The sequence below is a fragment of the Prorops nasuta genome, unplaced genomic scaffold, assembly GCF_024137725.1.
Source record: "Prorops nasuta isolate Cenicafe-Biocafe unplaced genomic scaffold, Cenicafe_Pnas_1.2 PNAS00005, whole genome shotgun sequence".
In the NCBI taxonomy this organism is placed as follows: Eukaryota; Metazoa; Arthropoda; class Insecta; order Hymenoptera; family Bethylidae; genus Prorops; species Prorops nasuta.
The window spans coordinates 10,861,940-10,877,285 of NW_027116802.1; the positions used below are offsets into that span (position 1 = coordinate 10,861,940).

The 15,346-nt window shown below is 42.4% G+C and overlaps 1 protein-coding gene and 3 non-coding genes across 4 annotated transcripts in view; all 4 read right to left on the reverse strand.

Annotated features, from left to right (window-relative positions):
• The window catches only part of wge (winged eye), a 54,583-nt gene extending 41,477 nt beyond the window's left edge, over nt 1-13,106 (reverse strand). Inside the window, exon 1 of the mRNA XM_066726670.1 lies at nt 12,039-13,106. The gene's annotated coding sequence lies outside the window, so the exon portion shown is untranslated. The remainder of the gene's footprint in view (nt 1-12,038) is intronic.
• A 1,679-nt stretch (nt 13,107-14,785) lies between these two features.
• On the reverse strand, nt 14,786-14,858 carry TRNAF-GAA (transfer RNA phenylalanine (anticodon GAA)). The gene has a single exon. It is a non-coding gene; the product is annotated as a tRNA-Phe (tRNA).
• Nucleotides 14,859-14,949: 91 nt separating this feature from the next.
• Nucleotides 14,950-15,022, reverse strand: TRNAF-GAA (transfer RNA phenylalanine (anticodon GAA)). The gene has a single exon. It is a non-coding gene; the product is annotated as a tRNA-Phe (tRNA).
• A 94-nt stretch (nt 15,023-15,116) lies between these two features.
• On the reverse strand, nt 15,117-15,189 carry TRNAF-GAA (transfer RNA phenylalanine (anticodon GAA)). The gene has a single exon. It is a non-coding gene; the product is annotated as a tRNA-Phe (tRNA).
• Between the last annotated feature and the right edge of the window lie 157 nt (nt 15,190-15,346).

Sequence of the window (15,346 nt, forward strand, 5' to 3'; positions counted from 1 at the left end):
ATCCGTAGAGGGTCTCGAGTTCCCCAAATATTACATAGTGATTCTCCACAAAGTCCAATAAAAATTCTCAAGAAAATTAAACTTGAACCAACCTTCCATCCCGCAACTTCAACATTTCGAAATTCAAGATAAAATTTAAACGAAACGTAGACGTTGTTGTATGAAGCATATACACAAATATATAAATGTATATAGAGATTGTATAGAATGGTGGGTAAAAAATGTTTATAGAAAATGATAGTTTTCTAATGGAAAGCTCGCGGTTGGTGGGTACGAAGTTCTTGGGGCAATTAAGCAAAATGGCGCAAGAACGTGGAGAAGTAACCTAGTTGCGAGCAGCGGCTGCTTATCTTGGATCGAGGCATCGACGAGAGAACGTGGCGTGCGAAACGCGTGTATCTCGCTGGCGCCATCTTTTTTCTCTCCTTTCCTCTTCTCTCCTCTCCTCTACGTTCCCATAGGTTTCCCCCTCCCCAGCCCTCCGTGCATGGTCTTGCTCGTTAAAAGCATTATTAAATTCAATCGTTAGACTCTTCGCTCCTTTCTTCAACTTCCTTCTTCTCCCACGCATTCGCGCTTCTCTCGCCAGACTCGAGGAAATTTGTCTTATTCGAAAAGCCCATTTTTCTCTCAGCCTGCCAGGAGAAATTCTTCCACTGTCGGATAAGAGTGGAATATAGGAAGAAAGAAGGGGCGATTCTCGCGGTAATCGATTTCGAATTCGATACAGTCCTATATAGTCACTTCCTGTATCCGACAATTAGGCTTCGATGTAGCTGGAAAATCTGGTAATTGTGGTTAGATATAGTCCACTCCTACATTTGACAATTAGAATGGGATCTAGTTGAATATCTAATTATTCCGATTGGATATCATAGTCGGATATAGCCAATTTCAATATCTCTGACAATTGGGATTAAATATAGTCAGATATAGTTAATTTCTACAACTGACAATTGGGTTTAGATATACTCGGATATATATATATATATATATATATATATATATATGGTCTGTTCCTACGTCTAACAATCTAGGTTATATATATATAGATTCACCAGTTAAAATACCCTAGAGTATATAAGATGACAGTAGACGTGTATCTCCGTAACCATTATAGTTATCGAAATTTTGCACGAGACCTTCTTGAATGCCCGTGCTAAAGTTTCCAATAGGTCCTCTGCAAAATTTTAACATCTCTTATAATTACAGAGATAGCAATCGTATTGTATCTCCGAGTTATTTCAACTGGCAGACCCTGTATATAATCAGACATAGTCAATCCGTTAAATCTGACAAGTTTTATTAAATATAGTCAGATATACTCAGCCCGTCTAACTATATCCATTCCGAATCCAACTGCGTTCCGTGAAATCTCTCGCGCGCAAAAAAAAAAAAGAAATCAATCCTGTATCGATTAATAAATCATGGAACCTCCACCTGTTTTCCTTCCATCATCCTTTATCTCTCAGTCTCCATTTCCTGCTCTCTCCTACCTCCACAAATTTCCTTTCGCGAGGGATTCGCCTCGCACAATCTCACGCGCGCTTTTTCTCCTCCCACCGATCTCATCCTCCCCTCATGCTGCCTATATACACCCGCTCACAACTTCCGGAAAAATCTGACAAGGCAGGACATAGCTGTAATTGCGTGGCAGCGAAATGGCCTGTACGAGAATCGTGTGTGGCACATTCGACCGAATCGCGCCGCCACCGTATATCGACCGTTGGAAAATTTTCCCTCAGCTGCTTGCGAAGAATATTCATATATATATATATCTATATATATATATATATGTGCGTATATGTGTACCGGGCTAAAGCGTGGTCCTGTTGCGGGAAAACTTGTGAAATTCCATTAGATAGGGGGGGGGGGGGGGGGTAAAAAGGAAGTGGAGGAGAGGAGTGGCTGTTAGAAGGCAGCGAACGCGTCTCGCACCTGTGTTTAACGCGCGATCTGATAAGGGATAAGCACCCCGTTGCAAGCAACGCGTTGGACAGCTCGCTAATGCGCGTGTCTGCTTTATACCTGACTACATATGTATATACCACGTATCATACGTGTGTATATACCAAACTACTATAGCCGAGTTGGCTGCTTTAACCGCTTTTAACCTGCGCATCGGCCAATCTAACCCGATGCTCCTTTAAAGCTCCCATCAAAGGAGCTTTTCCGCTCTGCCACACGAAACAATTAATATCGTATCAACTGTAACGATTTCATCCGTCGCGCGATATGACGTTTTCTTCCGGTTATAAGATTTTAGTTTGGTAACCTCTCAAACACTTGCGCCTCGCTTGGAACATGTATATACAGTTGACTTTGGCTTCCAACATCGATGATTGGATTTTTCCTCTGTTAAATCGCAAGCCGCTTTCAACGTTGACTGTGTATATTATATATATATAGAAAATAGTGGATGGTAGTAAAGATCTCCCGGATTATAAGGCTTCCCGGTTTCTTGCGCGGTTTCTCTCTCTCTCTCACACACACGCACACACACACAGACACATTCGCACGCACTCACTCACTCCCTTCCACGATATTTCTCTCTCGGTTTTCTTCCTTCGTTAGTACATCGACAATCGTTCGTTAGTGCGTCCCCGCGAGGACTTCGGTCCTTTGATCCTCCAAACGGCCGCTATTTATCGTTCCAACGACGCTCCGCCTACCCTTCTCCTCCATGCACCGAATCCACCTTATCTCTCTGCCAAACCTCGAAAAAGTCACCAATCAACGCTCACCGGAAAATCGCAACAATTTCATTCGCTCAACCAATTTTATCTCCTGGAATTATCGAGCTACAGTACCCTCTAAACTCTCCCGTTTCCAAGAAAAACTGCGATTAACCTCGAGAACGTTGCCAGTATATTGAGAGGACGTTCGAGCGTTCTTTGCAGAATTTTACAGCTTTTTTTCCTATTCTAAACCATCCAACGTTTCTCCTCTCGGACTTTCCTCGGACACATTATTTATCCAGAGTTATAGAAACTTGGGTTTCTGCCTGGCAAAAAATCCTCCGGAGAAAATGGGCATTGGCTTGTATAGTGTACATATACACATATATATCTACATAGTGGGTTATCGCGTGGAGAACGGCAGAGGGTCTATCGGAGCTCGGAGCTCGTCGAATCGTTGAAAAAAAGTTGAAGGGCAGAGTGGAGGAAAAAAAGGCCCGATAAGAATCGAAGGGTTTCCGAGGTGAAAGAGTTGCGTGGACAAAGGGAGAGAGTTTATAGGACATGGTAGATGGAAGGAACGTGCGATAAACGTGCACTGAACCATTGGTGAATTTTCTTAGCGCTTCAGTGGCGATTGCAGCGGTTCAACGTATATAATCCATGAATGGTCGTATAAAAACAATAAGCTTCTTAACAGGATGGCTCGAGGATGACGGTAATTGGTAGAATGGGCCATCCGAAGGGAAGTTAAAAGACAGCGATGATCCTGCTTTAATATCGACGGAGGTATTCGAGCCGAAGGTTGTTGCTTCGCCAAAGGGAAGAAAAAGGAGCCTCGCATTGACGTAACGCTAAATACACGGATACGCAGGGAGGTTTGGGAGGAGTCAACGCGATTAAGGTTCGAGGGGGTCGTTCGTTCGTCGAGCCGCGTCGATTGGGTTCGGCTGCATATATATATACAGATACACACAATATAGGTACGGGGTGGTGAACGGGGAGAGAGAGACGCCGATACACCGCGTGTATTCGTCTCACACGTGGAGAAGATTGCGGTGTATTGGTGAGAGATGGTCTGGCCACCCACACAAACGGAAGAAACCGGTAGAGAGTCTCGCGAATATTCCTCGTTTGCTCGAGTGGCGAAGGGGGAGGGGAAGATGGGGGTGGTCGTAGTTACGTATCACACACGTATACAGGCGGACGCGTTTTGCTGGTGATTCGACCGTGTGTGAGTGCTACACTCGGACCAGTCACCACGTGGAGTTCACGCGTGGAAACTCGTCCCTCCCTCCCCCCCCCCCCCCCCCTCCATCCACCTCCTACTCTCCTCGCTCGCTCTTTTCTTACCAGTCCTCGCATTCAGTCGCTTCTTCCGTGCTCGCCGGGCCTGGAAAAAGCCGATGAAAGAGGAGAGCCGCGCGTTAACTCTCTCTCACACACACACACGTACACACTCGCGCACACTCGGGCGCGCCTCCGGACGCGCGCCCGCGCGCATTCCTACGCGCGTAACACGGATATTCGCGCATTCTCACGCACTCTCTCGCCTATCAGCATGGACTCTTTTTCTTCCATTTTTTTCCCGCCCTTTCGAGGACCTTCGCGGGGGAGGTGACCGTCACTGGGCCACACGTGTCCTTCTCTCCGGCCAATTTCTTTCTCTTTCGCTCCCTCTCTCTCTCTCTCTCTCTCTCTCTCTCGGGCTGTTTTTAGCTCGTGGAGCGAGAAACGAAACGTCGGGGCCGATTGAGAGATCGATGCTCGGCGTTCGGTGAGCGTGGCAATTGGGGGCCTCGTTAAACGGTCGGCAAATTTCGTAAAAACGCATGATTTGCTGGCAAGCAAGGAGGAATCGTTCGTGTGGCCGAGCGACGCTTCGTGGTTTTTCGAGATCGAGAGAGATGATTGGTTGGCGGGACCCGGACGAGGGTCCTGCTAATTCGTCAGGACTCGTGATCCAGATGGGATCGACCAGTTTGATATTTCTTCAGTTTTCCACCAGGCTTCTCGGACTCTGGTTGACTGGGGGAGGCTGGGGGGGGGGGGGAGCACGAGCGTGTCGAGAGGAGAGCCGCTGGTCCAACTACGACTCCTCGTGAGCGCAGCGGATCGCAATCTACTGCGGAGGATCTCATCTTGCATTTCAGAACCATCCTTCTTGCCTCCCCTGCAGCAACCCCGATTTTCAGTTGAAACGGAACGGATAAGGAGTGCACGTACATACAAGTTCCATGGAATTAAACGAATGGATTGGATAACGAAATAGAGCGGAACGAAGGCGAGGATGAAGTGGACGAGTAAAATTGTTGTGAATGAACGAAATGCGATAAGATAGAAAAATGAAAGAAAAGCGACGAAAACGCGCGAAATGGAATAAAACAGTTGAACAGAGTCAAAGTGGTAAAACGGAACCGAACGAGTAATGTGGCTCATCGCTCGTTTCCGGTTTGACCGTTATTCATGAACGACGCCCTTCGCACGTGTATTCCTGATACATATATGTATATATAAGAGAAACAAGAGAAGCCTAGCTTCGTCCGATGACCATAATTTTCCTATTTAGACTTTGGTCAGCCAATGAAATCGTCGCAATTACGATGAGCCGATATCCTTCATCCGTTGACCAATCAAATGCTTCGCCATCGCTGTAATTTTACGTCTCGTCCTATAGACTCGGGCAATCAGGATCGATTCCTTTTACTTTTCTATCCATTCATCCCTAAAAGTTAATCCTTTTATTATCCCTACTGTGTCCCATATGTCGGATTATCCAATTAAACTCGTCGTTTTATCAAATTTCTCTCTAAACCTTCGGATTTGCAAAGAAACAGTCTCGTCGCGATAGAATAAATTTTAACACAGATCGTATATATATACTATCCTAGTAATTTTCAGCTGATTGCGAGCGAATAATAACAGTCTATCGTTACTGCGGTATATATATATATATATATATATATATATATATAGGGGAGTAAGGTACACCTGCCAATTCTCACACGACACGCGAGTCTCCGGACTCTTCGGAATTTTCGTATCTCAAATTACTCGAATTACTGGAAAACGAATCGTCATCGGAATTGCAGAAGAGTTTCGGCAAAAACTCGCTTTAGAGCATCGGCTAATCTGCTTGGATACAGCGAGATGTGGGAAATTGTCACGTGGTCGGAAATTCGAGGGGGACAAAGTTACTTTCGTGAGAAGTTAACGACACTCGCCTCGCCAAGTTTTCTCCATGTTCGTCAAGTTTTCAAGCAGCTTGCTGCGTGCTATCCCCGGGATAGTTTTGCGTCGCGAACTCTCTTTTTCCACCATTCGAGCGTTTAACATTCAGGATACGTTGAGCTCGACTCCTTCCGTTAAAAACCTATGCTATTCTTCCACGTTAAAGCTCTGTCCACACTGAATCGACATTCCCAATTGATTTTCTTTTTCTCGATTTTCCTCGCGTTCTCCATCACAAATAGATCGTAATCTTCGGCTATGTTTTACGTTGAGAATTATTCTTTCCTCCATTCAACCGTTTAATATTTAGAATGAGTCGAACTCGCGACTCCTTTCGATAAAAACCACGTTAAAGCTCTGTCCACAGTAACTAATATTCTTCATCGATTTCATTTTATTTTTTTCGATTTTCGTCAAGTTAAACCAGAACTTCGTCATATCCCCGAGCTAGTTTTACAACTTTTACCTCGCGAAGTCTCTTTTCTACCTTTCAAGCGCTTAACATTTAAGATACGCGGAGCAGGTCTCCTTTCGTTATAAATGTGTGTGCTACACTCCACAAAAATTGTAGAATTATATATATAACGACAGTAATGGACTACTTTTAATCCACTATTATGGTTGTAAATTGACAGAGGACTTCACGCAAGTGCATAATCCAATGTTTATTAGCACGGAATTGTTATAAAATAATAAAATACAAATTTGTGTAATGTACTCTTCCACGTTAAGCTCTATTCACACGGAACAAATATTTTGGATCGGCTCAATAGGGACACAGCTTTATAGTTCAACTCATTTCAGACAGTGTCGACTTTAAGCCGATTTTCATTGTGTTTCCATGGCCAGAGCGTCATCCAGTCTTTGCTCGCTCGTCACCAATGACGTCATCGTTATCCCCACTCATCAGGGAATTCTCAGCTATAACTTACTCAGCGCGAGATTCTGTTCCGAATTTCTCGATGCTTTCGAATTCCATGTTGCACCACGTGCACAGTCTCTCCTTCAAAGTTTACAGCGATTAGTAATATAACCAGTGCAAATGACTGAGATTATCGATGAAAATTGAACGCAAAATTATAGACACCACGTCATACTCCTACACCTAATCTTCGGATTCGTTTCTAACAAACTAGACGTTAGATCCTTTTCGGAGTCATCCAGTGCACTCTTTCCGAGAGTGTATTAAACAAACCGAAAGATATATAATACGAACACCACGACAAATTTTCTCTCAAAGTTAAACGCCAAACTAAAACTACTACGTCATATCCAACTCCCCCCCCCCCCCCCCACCAACCAAATTCGCACGTTACTTGCTCAGCTAAAATGAGCGCGAAGAGCCACAACAAATTTGAGCAGAAAATTGAGCGTGAAACCAACCACGTCATACTCCAGTCACTCCCACCTCCGAATTCACTCGACACTTATTCGCCGTTGGAATCCTTTCGGAGCCACCCGATGTTCTCTTTCAAAGCTTATTAACGAGAGGACCGGAAATGAATGCGAGCGACCACGAGAGATTTCGGTTGTGAAAATTGAATGCGGAAATATCTCCATCGAGGAGTAAGGAGAGATGGGGGGAAAGGGGGATTTCCCGATAAGTGGTGTTTGCACGTCGATTGTTGCATGACATTGAGGCAACCAACGCCACCGACGACGCGAAGGTTTCAAGTTCCATTAAGGCCGAGTAGAAACGTATATGGCCGACAAATGCGCATTGGCAATAATTACGGGCTGTTGCTAGGAATCACCCCCCCCCCCTCCTTTCTATCTCTTATATATTAGAAAATAAAAATTATATATATACATACATATCTTAATTATTTTTCTATAGGACCAAATAATCACTGATCCCTAAGAGGACGAAGAAAAAGAGAACAGCTTGAGCGTCACCGACGCCCAAACACGTAAATAGACGATAAGTTCGTGTAAATATTATAAAAGAATCTTGCATTTGTCTCGTGTTTATAGAAATGGCGACTATTAGTCTCTGACGCGTTCGAAGACCTAGTAATACACTCGTGTGCCACGAAATGTTTCCCCGAGGGCTCCTCAGTATTACGGGGAAAAAAAGGAAAACGAAAACAAAGCAAGGGAATAAGAAACAGGAGGCGTCCGAGAAACGAAGGAGAGAATTCGTGGAAAATGAGAATCGGTTCGTTATTGGGGAATGGCTGGTTAGTTTAAGGTATATTTGTTCAAGCCAGATGAAAAGGGAGAGAGAATTCTTTTGCTCGACGCTTCGGGGAAAGAGTGCGTTGGGGGGGGGGGGGGGAGATAGATATATAATGTGTATATATGCTATATAGCCACGGATCACAACTGGAAGCAAAGCGCATCGCGCTGTGTGAAAAAGGGTCTTAAAGAAGAAGAGAGAGAAAGTTTGCTCCTTCGGTGATTGACGGCCAACAGGCTGAAGAATGAGTCAGTTTTTCAGCGTTTAATCCACTATCGGAAAACGCTCGTCAAACTTATTTTTCCCTCCAAGGAGGATGCCTTCGGATCGAGCGCGTCGCGAGGTGGTCGTCGTAGGTTAGGGCTCGAGATGCAGGAGGGAGAGGGGGTGGGGGTGGGGGGGATAGAAAAAAGAGGGAAAGTGAAAAGTTAGAACGGAGCTTGTCGCAAGGAGCGACATTTGTCGAGGTGGCCCTGGGCTTGTCGGATGCCAAGAATCTAAATGCGTATATCCTAAGCCCCCGCGTGTCGCCGGCCTTGACCCTGAAGAGACCAACGCAATGCCGGAAAATTCTCAGCTCGCACCATGCAACCGGCGGAAAAACTCGACCTCCTCCTAAACGAGATGGAAAAAAAATTGTACTCGACGCTTCCGGTTACTCCCGAAACAAAAGGGAACCTCGAATGGAACTCTTAAAACGGCTAAACTTTCGGAGTTGGAGAACCGTCAAAAATGAGCGTGGACTCTTCGTCGTTTGATATTAGGAAGGACGGGTGTGAAGAGACCAAAGTGGATCGTAAAAAAATGGCTAGTCGTTTTGCGTCCGGGTCAAACGGGGAGCAGGCAGGAAACGACACTTACGTCAGGTCTGCATGGAAATGAAAGCCGTGACATCTCCACAGTTTTTCTCCGATCGAAATTTATTATTTACTTCAGTTTATATATGTGTATACACACATACATATATATAACCAACGAAGCTCATAAAAAGACAATTAGAGAAATGCTGAAGAAGGTGAAAATAGTATAGGTACGAGAAAACAATAAACAGCTTTCTCAAAGTATATTCTACAATCATTCCTATCTATAATGTGTACAAAATTATATTAGCCAAACAACTTTTGCTTGATTTTCTGCAGCGTAAACACTTTTCTTTGTTTAATTCTAATGCTAAATGCAGTCCGATGGGCGCGAAAGAGGATTTTGCCTGTACACACAATACAGTCGCGTAAAGAATTTTATCGTGCGTATATATATACATATGTATTATACACAAGGAGCGAGGTTAAGGAGTGGAAAGAGGGTGGGGAGGGGGAGGGGGGGGGGTGAGGGGAATAAATGGAAGGTAACGTAGAAGTAAAAATGTCAATGTATGCGAAGTCTTGCACGTTTAAGGATAGAGGTGATATTTGTGTGAGTACGAGGTTAAGGTTGTAGGGGGTATTGTGTACAGAGTGTACGTGTGGGCTTTTATACGCCTGTATACCTGGGCCGAGAGGGCCAGGACGTGACTAGTAGAAGAGTGGAGTCGGAGTTGGAAGAGAAGAGGCCGCGCCGATGTAAGAGAACGAAACGGACCTCTCTTCGTTCTTTGTGCGAAACGAGAGAACCGGTCGACCAATCCTGGCGCCTTGTATTGCGAAATTTCGACCAATCATTGTACACCGGCCTATGCTCTTTTCTAATCAGAAGCGCTGATTTATTTATTCACCTCCTCCTACCGAGTTAATGATATTTATCCCCACGTCTTCCTAATCATTCCTTTCTTCGATATCCTTCTCCATCCCCTCTCCTATCTCTATCGGACCAATTACAACCCGCGAGAGTGCAATTAACGAAGATCGTGTACCTTCTGTGCGTCATCGGCACAAATTCGACTTGGATGCTCCACTTTGTCGGTCTTGCAGCTATACCAAACATCATTTATTTTTCTTGCTTTCTTATTTTCGAACACGTGAGATTCGTCAAGCTGGTACTCTTATAGCGTTTAAGCCTGAATTTTGCCCATTTTTACTACGCTTCGTTCAACTTCCTTTAAATTACCCTTTTTTGTACACATTCTATAATTACACCGCTTACTCTATTTTCTACCAATCCTCTTCATTATACTTTTATTTTTCGTGCAGGAGAATTTCGTTTTTTACTTCTCGTTACATTTTTCTCTACTACTTTATGAATATTTTCCTCTATGTTGTTGTATAATAATAATGTATATATATAATGATCACTATTTATTTATTTCACTATTTACGCAAATTTAGAAATTTCGACTATGTAAATATTTGTTTTAATTATATTGTGAACGATGTGCATGCTTGATAAGGAGTACTGTATTGGTATGAAGTAATAGGGGGAAATATATAAGGGATGATAGTACGTTTCGTAATTAATTATTTAACGATTATGCTCAATGATTAATTAAAGAAAAAACACGTCTTGTTGCTGGACTTCGAGTAAGGCAAGACTGTTTTTAATTTTTTTTTTTCTGAGAAATTCCCGGATCTATTGAGAAAAAAAACAGACAATTAGCATGCAGAATAATATACATATACTACACCTTCGTAACTTCATAACCCGTTCTTCGAGTTGTTACACGAGTACTCGTGCACGCACACACACGCAGTCATACCTTTGCGGTTTCTACACATGCATGCATAAGCGTGAAAGACAAGGCGAGGGAGCTATTCATGGGCAAAAGCAAAATAGAACATTGATATTTCACGTGAAAGTTACACGAGAGGAGATCTTGTTTATAAATATGGAAAAATAAATATTATCCGGATTACGCGAAAAAATGACTTAAAACGAAAAACTTATTAAACTATATTAATTCAAGAATTTTCTTTATAATTTTTCAGCTGTTGCTGCAACACGCTACATCGATTAAAGAGTGTATTATAAAAAAAAATAGTAAAAATACTCACCTTTGTATACAAAATTATATTATAAATAATATCAATAGATATATTGTTCAATGAAAAGTTTTTCTACTCAATCAGATCACGCGCGTAAAATTTTTCGAACAGAGTGGCATGAAATGTTTCGGATTTCCAAGAATCGAAGTTTGTTTATAGTCCCCAGCCCCCTCGCCGGTTAATAGAATTCTAACGAATGAAAAGATTGTTTTTATCTGTGGTAGTTACAGCAGACTGTATTCAAACACTACGCTTGTTGTTTCATCAGAGATTCACCATTATAATTAATAAAATTATAGAGTAGAAACGCACATTGATTACAATTTTGTGTCTCGTTATGTAAAGTCAATAATTTTTTTAAAGAATACTTACATTACAGAAACGCGTGTGTAAATTTCACTTGAAATATGTCAAATTATTAATTGAAGATGATAAGAGGAAAAGTAATAAAAAAAAAGTTAAATTTTGTAAATCTTATGATTCTACGCTCTTCAATATTTATCGAATAATTATACTGACGTTCAGCAAAAGCTATAGAGATTAAACGAGCAGGTAGGGCTAGGTGTTTCTACAAGATTCCACAAAGGCTCGTGATTTCCGTCCATTTCCGTGCTAAAGCAGACGGAACAACGTAGCACGCGTCTCGCCAGTAGACACTAACGGAGTACAAATTCAAATTACAACAATCGTTCTCGTGCCTATAATGTTTATTCTTAAGTTAAAGCACCGCTTCGATTCCCAAAGGTGTCTTTTATTCGACAACGCTCTCATCGACTCGACGACAATTTACCGACGGAAGTCGTCGAAGGGCTCTCCCGCTTTTCAATCTTAATTTCTATCGGCAAGAATCCAATTTTACTAATTTCAAACCTCTGTGCAATGATATTATAATATAATAGATTCCTTGTACATCATTTTGTAGAATCGGAGTCGAGGTAACACGCGTACTTTTATTTCCCGGCTTTTATAGACCCTCGGCAATAACGGATGATGTTTGCTTTTTATTGTAATGAAAGTGAAATATTATCGTCTCACCAGCAATCAAGCAGAACTCCACTGTGAAGACTAGGCGGACGCGTAGCCTCAATTAGGGCTCGAACATCCCGAAGGACCTCCAGGAAGGACACGTTTAAGATTCCATTTTGCTCCTGCAGACCAAATCCAAATCCATTAAAAGCTCACTGAAATCTCGCAGCTGACGATCCTTTGTTCTCAAAGGAAACCATCACTTTTCTATCACTGTACACAACGAGATGCAGTAATTCATGCTTTGCACTGCACAAGAATATTAATCCAGGCAGGGAAGAGCAGAGGCGATGTTATTTCCTTAAGCGCGACTTTTCCGTACAATCGCGGAGGAGGAATATCGCGTCAGTTATTGTCAATAGAGTTTCTGTTGTGTTAAAGTAGAGTATATTGGGGGGAAGAAAAAAGCACGCGAGTCTCCCTTGTTGTCCGAGGAAGGCTCGGCCAGCTCCTTTGTCTCATTGTAAGCTACATCTTCGATTGTTGTTATCGACTGTTGTGAAAAGCACACCAAATGTTTTCACTTTTATTAAGAGCTTGCAACAGTCTCTCATCTCCTTAAATTGCCAGACGTCCTTCGGAAAATACTGTGACAGGGAAAATCACTGTATTTTTCAAGAGAATCATGAAACTGCTTGAAACAGGAAATTAAAGTCCGCGGATGTTCCAGAGCAGTCTACCAGCTTTGGAGATATTCCCTTTAATGCGGGCGCCGGCCGGCCTTAAAGCTTCACTGTTCTTGCCTCTTCCACAAAATTGCACAAAATTTCACAATCTTAATCCTTTATTCGTGCCGAAGAGTAGCCTCACCTCGGTGTACATCACGATTTTATCAGCTACAACTCGTTTTGTATGTACGCACTGCCGACGGAGCTGGAAAATCGGGCTTTAATCTCGCTTCTGTCTTAGGAAATTCACGCTTTAGATGCGAATTTATTTTAAATTGATGTATCGGGGTGGTACTTGTCAATGAGGTTTTGCACTAAGCAAGTTACTGCGTGGCGTTAATATTTCCGGTAGAAAAATTTGGCCGGTAACGCGACGCGGTTCAACGTGCTCACCGTCGGACGGTTGGATTGTGACTGCATCCCGGTCGTTTCCTCGTTATTGCCCCCGCCACTTCCACCAAGATCATTCTCTGGAACGCCTCCCAGGGCAGCAACCAACTGGCAGCCACACCCTTTGGTACGCCTCTCACTTCTCTCCACCTTCCAGCCTCGCCCATTTAGCTTTCTACACTTTACGACACCAAGATTCCTTCTATCTCTCTCTCTCTCTCTCTCTCTCCCCCCCCCCCCCTCAGTTTCTACTTTCTTTTTAAACGCTAAAATTCACTACGCAAAACCTTCCCTTCTTTTTTTATCATTTTCACATCATTCTAAATTCTTCACCGCAACTAACCAATCAACATGCTCATTTCCTATGCACGGTTTACCCGAATCACGTTTCACTGTTTGTCAATATACAAATTAATGTAAACACTCGTAAATCATTTTCTTTCATTCAACTTGTCAGTATTGCTTTCGGTTTCTCCAATTTAGTAAAACCGCGCTTATATCGTCATTATAGAATTAATGTGAAATATCGTCGATCGCTGATCTTTCATTTACACACAATGAAGTCTTTGGTTAGGATTATACATTTTACATACAATAAATTTTCTAAGCGGTTAGTATACATAACACTAATAAAAGGATCCTTTGGACCTTGAACAACTACCTGCTCCGAAATCCGTAGCTATAGAGGGGCAGTTTAGAGAGACAATAATGGTCAATGGGAATCATCTGCAATCGTGTTATTGACATATGGAACAGGATTAATATGTCAAATTAAGGTGCTGATAATTACCTCCATGGCTCGATTGATTAATCGTTATCTATGACAATGACGGTCAAAGTTTTGAAGGGAATTTTGCATTTTGGAACGGCGATAGTACTGTAGTACATACTACAGGGTGTTCGGGACAAAGCGCAAAGATGGTGAAGCGAAATGACGTAGGGGGCGGGCGTGGAAACGATTGGAGGCCACCACCCTAAGTTCCCTCCGGTTATGCTAGGAAATGAGGTGCGTGCTTTTTGCCGATGGTGATGCGATATCAACCGGCACGAATTGGCTTCCTCGACCGGCCCGCCTACCCAGTACCAACTCGGCACGGCCGACACCATCGATGATCACGCGCACACGCTCTGCGCACTCACGGAACACCAAGCGAGTATTGGGACTCCGTTGGCGCAAAGGAGACTTCCTTATACTTCCAATCGAAGCGGGAACGGGATAGCTTCATATTTCGAATTACACTTCCGCCATCTTCCTACCTCTGTCTTCCCGCTCCCTTCAGCTTTTCCAGCTTACTCCGCGTCTTCTCTGCCGATGCTGAAGATTTGCTACCAAAATGGCGTGCTACTATCATTGTCCTCCACATCTAAAAACGTTATGTCCCATCTCATTATTTTATCAAAATTCTATATTTCTAATACTAAAATATCTTTTACTGACGACATGATTTTTTGTTCTTATTATTAACAATTATTAATATAATTATATTACCTGTTTGAACATTTAATGAATTTTGTGGTACTTGTTTCCTTCCAGTTCCTCGATTTCTCCAAGTACATAAATCATGGACATTTTCTGAAAAATTGATACGGTGTAAATAAATATTAAATTTAAATAAATAATAAAGAAACATTAATAAAGTAAAATAAATTTAAAAAAAACATATGAAAGATTCAAAAAAAAAAAAAAAAAAAAAAGACTGCCGAAACCCGGGATTGAACCGGGGACATTTAGATCTTCAGTCTAACGCTCTCCCAACTGAGCTATTTCGGCGCACAAATTCTCTTTAACTTGGGTAACTTTACCTTCCGCAAATAATGAATGATTCATTAATAATAATTTGATAGGAGTTTAAAAAATGTATTGCCGAAACCCGGGATTGAACCGGGGACATTTAGATCTTCAGTCTAACGCTCTCCCAGCTGAGCTATTTCGGCCGTTATTTGTAAAAAGTCTTTGATAGACTGACTTTTAACAATCGACTTTACGCCTTTCTATAAAAGAGCTGGAAAATGCAGATGGAAAAAAATTTGCCGAAACCCGGGATTGAACCGGGGACATTTAGATCTTCAGTCTAACGCTCTCCCAACTGAGCTATTTCGGCGCACAAAGATTTGTTCTCTTTAGCTCTACAAGTGTGCACGATATAACATTTATCAACATATTTAAAAAAGATTATATCGCTTCTGTTTTTGCAAAGTTTCATTTAGTTTTGTGTATCAGTTTCTTGTAAAAGAGAAAAAATAAAAATTAATAGACGA